At 44.5% G+C, this 6,836-nt stretch overlaps 1 pseudogene; it reads left to right on the forward strand.

The window, feature by feature from the left end:
• Nucleotides 1-5,943: 5,943 nt before the first annotated feature.
• LOC107107882 lies at nucleotides 5,944-6,519 on the forward strand (annotated as a pseudogene).
• The last annotated feature ends 317 nt before the right edge of the window (nucleotides 6,520-6,836 follow it).

The following is a 6,836-nucleotide window of genomic DNA, read 5'->3' on the forward strand; positions in this document are numbered from 1 at the left end:
AAATGGGCAAACTCAACTGCTGCCCGTCCATGTGCTTTCTCCATTGTGGCTCCTCCCGCCTTATGGGATGGCTTGCCCATGGAGGTCAAGGAGGCTCCCGCTCTCCTGGCTTTCTGCAAATGATGCAAAACCGAATTATTCAGGAGAGCCTTTTTGCACAGGTAACGGGATTGCACTGTACAAAACGGTTTACAAACCTACTTGGATAAAGGTTTGGGGACTGTGGCCTATACTGCTGCGTAGAGCTTACTGTGAGTAGGGTCCTACTATGTAATTTTCGCGTCACTTAATGAGCCATGTTAATAGCTATGCTCTGCTTTGGTTCTATCTTTTAGATTTCCAGTTGGTTCCAGACTTCTACTATCCTCGTGCATTGTTTTTTGAGCACCCCATTTAGTTGACTGTACTGACTCACTCTGTCTAATCTGCCTAGTGTCCCTGTGAGGAAGGTGGACTATAAATAACATAAATAAAATAAAATGGTATATTTTCACAATATCCCATAATTTATCCAAATGGGATGTATGCTTCAAGTGCAGATTCTAGATTTGCTGTTTTATTACATTCAAGTACAGTATATACAGTGCCTATTACATACAGCACCTATACTAGTGTATAAGTAAAGGTAAAGGTTCCCTTGCTCGATAGCCAGTCGAATCCGACTCTAGGGTTGCGGTGCTCATCTCCGTTTCAAAGCCGAAGAGCCAGCGCTGTCCAAAGACATTTCCGTGGTCATGTGGCCGGCATGACTAAACACCAAGGCACACGGAATGCTGTTACCTTCCCACTGAAGTGGTACCTATTTATCTACTTGCAATTTCTTGCTTTCGAACTGCTAGGTTGGCAGGAGCTGGAACTAGAGATGAGAGCTCACTCCGTCATGCAGCACATTCGGGTCTCAAACTGCTGAACTACTGACCTTCCACAGACTGCAGTTCAGCGCCTTTAACCACTTGAGTCAACTAAGGCCTTTGCTGCACTCTCCTTTTAATCCACGCTCACCACAGTGTCCTCCAAGCAATTCTGCACTAAAATCAAATCCAACCTTCTTTTTAATCCAGTTTTTCCCCATTCTGCACTAAAATCGAGTTCAACCTTCTTTTTATTCAGAGTCCCCCCCTCCCTCCTTCTGCATTACAATACCTCCCTTCAGTGGTCAGCCCAGTTTCAGCCTGCTGTTTCCCCCGGTTATTTGGATGCTGTTTTGCCTGGACTTAAATTGCCTCAGCTTGAACACTAAGAAAACCTGGAGCGGCAGGCAAAGGCCGAAAGGGCCTACGTCTGCTTTAATTAGCAAAGATGTTCTGTTATATCACTGCAGTGATTTATACAAACCTATGGAGCATACATTGGTAATGAAAGGGAGGCTGACATTTGGCAACCCACTTCCCCCTGAGTGAATTTCTCCCCCAGCCCATCTTCGACTATTATATTTAAAAAGGCTTAATTAAATCGTTGTGATATTATTTGATCTTTTCAACTCAGGAGGATTTGGCATGACAATTGTTTTTTTAAAACATCAAATTGAAAGGAAAATTAGTTTTAGGAGCTGCAGAGAACTCTTGGAATGTGTGCTTCAGCACTGAGATCATATTGTCGGATATCTCTTAAGTGTTTTGAGTGAGAACAGATGGCTTGTTTTACAAATGATTGATGAATAATGCATCCATCGACTGATACAAGCGAGACTGCTGGAATTACAATTTTGCAAAATGGGATGAGTCAAGCGCCAAGAGAGCCTTGCATGGTAACCTCCCATTCAGTGGTGAGATCCTCAGGCGTAGCAGTGCAAGCAAGATGTCCTTACTGAGCCTATGGCTGCAGAGTAGCTATGGCAACTTTTAGCCTTAGTATAAGAAAAGATTTGTTTTAATGGCTAGACATTTTTTAAAAATCTACTCAAAACAGTTGTGGGAATAAAGGACCTCTCTGGGTTCGGGTCAGAGTTGGAATAGTTTATGAATGCTGTCTTATGTTTTTATATTCTGGTGCTTCAGTTGTGGTGCACTGGTCCAGGAGGGGAATGGTACAGTCTAACCCTCTGGTAGTGTAAGTGCAAACTGATGCCTGAAGCAGTACAAAATACAGCGACTTCCCTTTATAAAGTTGACACCATATTGGAAGAGATGGTCTGTGCTTGCAGTAAGTCCCCCCCAAAGCTGAGACTGTAGTAGCCCGCCCAGTTGTCTTGCTGCACAGATCTATTAAGGGATATAAGGGCTTTCCAGATTTCCTTCGGGATTTCTGCACAGTTGCCACTGCAGCAAAAATTCAACCCGGCAACCATCTGATTAAAAGGTTTTAATTACTAGTGAATGCCAATCAGCCAAGCAGGCAAAGTGGCAAAGCCTGTGTCTACAATGACATATTCCAGAGGGGGACTAAAAGGGTACATGGAATGAGATGTGGGTTGTTTATTTGCTTGCCACTTGCACAATTCGCGGTCCACCAAGCTGACAGCCCTTTGCACAGGTTACCTTTGGGAGGTATCCAACCTGCTACCCACAGTCCTCCTGATACATGTATTTGCCATGTCATCTGAATAAGACACTGCATGTATTGTAGGAAACAGGAAAATAGGGTGTCCTCCCTATTTAAAAAATGGCAACGATGTGTTGGGAGGATTGTGAGCAGCAGGTGCTTCTGGTATATATGACTGGAGATCCTTAAATGGAAATCTGAACAACTTCCTTCATTTGGGGGTGCCTTAAATGGAAATCTGAACAACTTCCTTCGCCATTTGGGGGTGATACATTATTGGTGGTCTATAGCATAGCTAGTTTAAACTTAGCTGTGTTATTGCAGGTTCAGGATCCTTTGGTAGCCGTAGCTACAGTTGAGCTTTGCTTCCTCACTAACTGATAGTATCAGAGTGTCCTGCAGTATGCTATGCATCCCTTTCTTGGCAGATGGATCACTTGAGTAGGACCCAGTAATGTGAGTGCCTCACTCTCGCTTCACGATGTTCTTGGTTGAATGCAAGGGCTTTATGGACCTGAAGTTGGCTTGCACATCTTGCTGTATGTATAGACTGGAAACATGTCTGGATTGTGTATGAACTGATCCTGGACTGGTTTGTCAATCTCTGAAATATCTGCAATATATTCAGTGACATAGCTGAAATAAAACATAGCTGAAATATTTATTTTATTTATTTATTTAACTTTCGACTTTATATCCCGCTCGAACCCCTTTTTCAAGGGGTCTCTGAGCGGCTTACAGGCAGGTGCTAATCACATTATTCCCTAACTAGGGCCACATTTCTATACGGGGGTGGGACTACCTACCGGCACCCCTGTGGTGGTTGGTGTTGTTCTTAACTCGCTCTTCAGGTCTTTTCTTCGGCAGTCTCCGGCAGGATGTACATTCCGGCGCTTGGGCGGGTTGGCTTTGGGGCGCGCGACTCACGCCTTCTTCCAGCTCCAGCAACGTCCTTTCCGGCTCCGCTGTGCCCGTGCTCGACGTCATCGCGCGCCCTTTTGACGGCAGTCACTTGATGTTTCTTTCCTCGGCCACCAGGGATCGCCCTTCCGGTCATGCTTGCTTGCCGCCGCCGTCACATCGCCACGCTGCCTCCATCTCCGGCACTCCACTGGAGCCGATGTCTCGCCACCGCCATCGCCGTCTTCACCCACCACACCTGAGGAGGGTGCCCCCCACCCTACTAAGGGTAGGTACCCATTCATCTACTCGCAGTTAGTTGCTTTCGGACCGCTGGGTGGGCGGGAGCTGGGACTAGGGTTGGGAGCTCACCCCGACTGCGGTGGTACTCAAACAGCCATAGTGGCTGCTCGAGTGGTGTTGTTAAGGCAGGCGTTTTACTGCCTGCGCCACCGCTCCCTATACTTGGTTTCTCCTCACCGGAAAGAAATCTGTATAGCAAACCATACCTGGCTGTGAACACATGGGACACTATCCACAACTGCCTGGAACCTGAAGCTTGACATAAGTACAACACGTGCTTTCCCACATCCCTCAGGCTGCAGCCCATTGAGTCCCTGAGCCCACAATTTTCCTGGGGGGCAGTAGAACCTAAAGAACAGCATGCGGAGCAAAGTGGGGTTTCCAGTGGGAAGGTGGGATCCACAAAGATCACTGTCCCCTGTTCTACAAACAGAAATGCCCTCCCACTGGAGGAATTCTATAGTAGGATACATGCCAGCATATGGTTGGTTGCTAGGTAGGTAGGCAGGCAGATAGATCGATAGATAAATTCATCTCTAAAGCCCAAGATATTTCTCTTTACCCAAGCTAAGGTGCTTCCATATTTTTAAAGCTATTTTATTGTCTGCTTCTAGGCTGAGGACTGTTTTATCAATACCATTTTAGACTTCTATGTTTTATGTGTTTTTATGCCCTGATTTATTTTTATTGTCTCGGTTTGTTTTGAGGTGTGTGTGTGTGTGGGGGGGCTATTAATATGTTTTTATTGACTTGTTTTTATTTTTTATTTTATTGCTTTAACTTGTTTTTTATTGGTGTAATTTGTTTTTATTGGCTTGTTTTTACTGCCTTGGTTGGTTTTGTTTTATTGTCTTAGTTGTGAGCTGCCTTGAGTTGGTTGGAAGCGGTGGCACCCAAATTTTACAAATTCATCTAATAAATACATGGTTGCATGGATGGATGGTTGCATGGATGGATGGATGGGTTCAGCTAAAATGATAAAAACAGTTAAATAAGGAAAAGCAACAATGTTCAGGCTTAAGATCATGGCCATTGCTGGGGCTTATGTCTGTGAGCAGGCTACGATGCTATAACGATAAGCAATATAAACACTCGCACATACTTGAATAGAAGCTCTTAACATTGTGCCCTTGCTCTGATCATCCCTCCTTTGATGCAGGGAGAGACGAGAGCCACCTTCCCGACAGTAGCAAAGCAACTGCAATTCAAAGTGAAGCAACTGTGCAAGGTCAAACTAAGATTCCCTTCAGGGGTTCCCTGGTGATCTTTAAATCAAGGGAATGATCTTTTGGGTTTATCCAGTTGTAATTGTAACTAATTTAAAGTCTGGCGGATACAGGCAATGTGATTCCCTCTTGCCCAACATCTACACTGCTTTGGGCTCTTGGGTGTCTGGAGAGGTGAAGGAATGGGAAATGCAGCAGACGCAGAATAAATCCATCCCGTTAAGAAGCAGAGAGCTTGAAGCAAGTGAAGACTTCAGCTGAGATTTGTGGCTAATTCCGTATTTCATTCCCCGCCCCACCTTTCCACAGGATATAAACACGTGTTGTGAGTGGAGACTGAAAAGGTCATATATAAAGCAATAGTATACTGAGACCCTTTGTCCATCTGGCTCAGTACTCTCTACTGTACATGGCAGCTGCTCTCTGGGGGTCCAGGCAATACCTGCAACCTGAGATCTTTTTTACTGGAGGAGTCAGGAGCAGAACCTGGGTGGGTGGAGGTTCCTGCGTGCAAAGGAAAGCATATGCTCTATCCTGAGCCACATTCCTTTTTGCATTCCAGATCTGCTTAAATGCTATTCCAGGAAAGGTGTTTGTGTTAGGAGTCTTTTTCTCTCCAGCTATTGATTTGAAATAGCTTGATGGGTAATCAGTCAAGGTCACTGTTCAAACTAACATGGCTGCCATCATCTTAAATTTAGCTAAGCCAATGGACCACTTAAGGGATCCTTGGACACCTGCCCATTTATTTCATGTTTTGTTTACTGCTTGTGAGCAGGGGTTTGATTTTTCATTGATCCGGTTGGCTGTTTGTGAGCAGGTTGAGCCTATTTGCCAGGTTATTTTTGTATATTCAAGCAATATAGTATAGTATAGGGCAACAGCAGTATTTCACTCCTGCATTCTCATACAACCCATGAGAGGGGTAGAACTGATTTTGCCTACTGCAAAAGTATCTGCAAGGCAAGGAAATATGTATTTATTTTAATACTTTTATATGCATGCCTTTCTCATTTCTCAGGACTCTATACTCCACTACCATGAAGAAGCAAAACTCTACCACCACAGCTACTGTACCTCTTTTTGTGGCGTACAACAGGCAGGCAAAAGACCCAAGGCTGCTCTTCCGCTGCGACATTGTGGTGAGCGGCTGTGAGGTCTTGGCCATGTCCTCCCACAAGACATTCAAGATTAAAAGGTTTCTTGCTAAGAAGCAGAAACAGAACCGGCCTATCCCACAATGGATCCGTATGAAAACTGGCAATAAGATCAGATACAACTCCAAAAGGAGGCACTGGAGAAGGACCAAGCTAGGCTTGTAAAGAGAAGCCGCTCCAACCCTTGTGGCGCGTCTTGTCCTGCGTCAAGACCTCAAATGGCCCTTTGCTACCAACGTACCACAGCCCCGTTTTCAAAGCCGACTCACCTTGTGCATATTTTCTTTTATAAACCTTTATTTTCACAAGGGTTTTTTTTTTGAAAAGAATTAAAACCGAATAATGGAAAGCTTTGTGTACAATTAGTGTCTTTTTAGTTCTCAGTGCCTCTGTGTTGGAGGAATTCTTGTTGCTGGTTGAGAGAGGTTCATTAATAAATATGAGGTTGCACAGAAAAAAAAAAAAGGAAAAAAAAAAGACCCAAGGCTTAGCTCACAAGAGATCATGGCTGTTGAACAGGGTTCATTCCGCCAATGAACATGTTCACTGCAACATCTGTGACATCCCTAATTCAGATAGCTTTTCCCACAGAATGCTCTCATATTCACAGGCATGCTTTCTGTACTCCATGTCAAAGGCACACATTTTTTATGTTGTGGGAAGCAACCTGCACATGAATGCATGCTACTACCTTATGTTTACTCAGACCCTTGGTAAATCAAGGTCAGTATCATCTGCTTTGACAAACAGCAGGGTTTCAAGTACTACC

The sequence above is a fragment of the Gekko japonicus genome, unplaced genomic scaffold (assembly GCF_001447785.1).
Source record: "Gekko japonicus isolate JY-2015 unplaced genomic scaffold, Gekko_japonicus_V1.1 scaffold217, whole genome shotgun sequence".
NCBI classification, from domain to species: Eukaryota; Metazoa; Chordata; class Lepidosauria; order Squamata; family Gekkonidae; genus Gekko; species Gekko japonicus.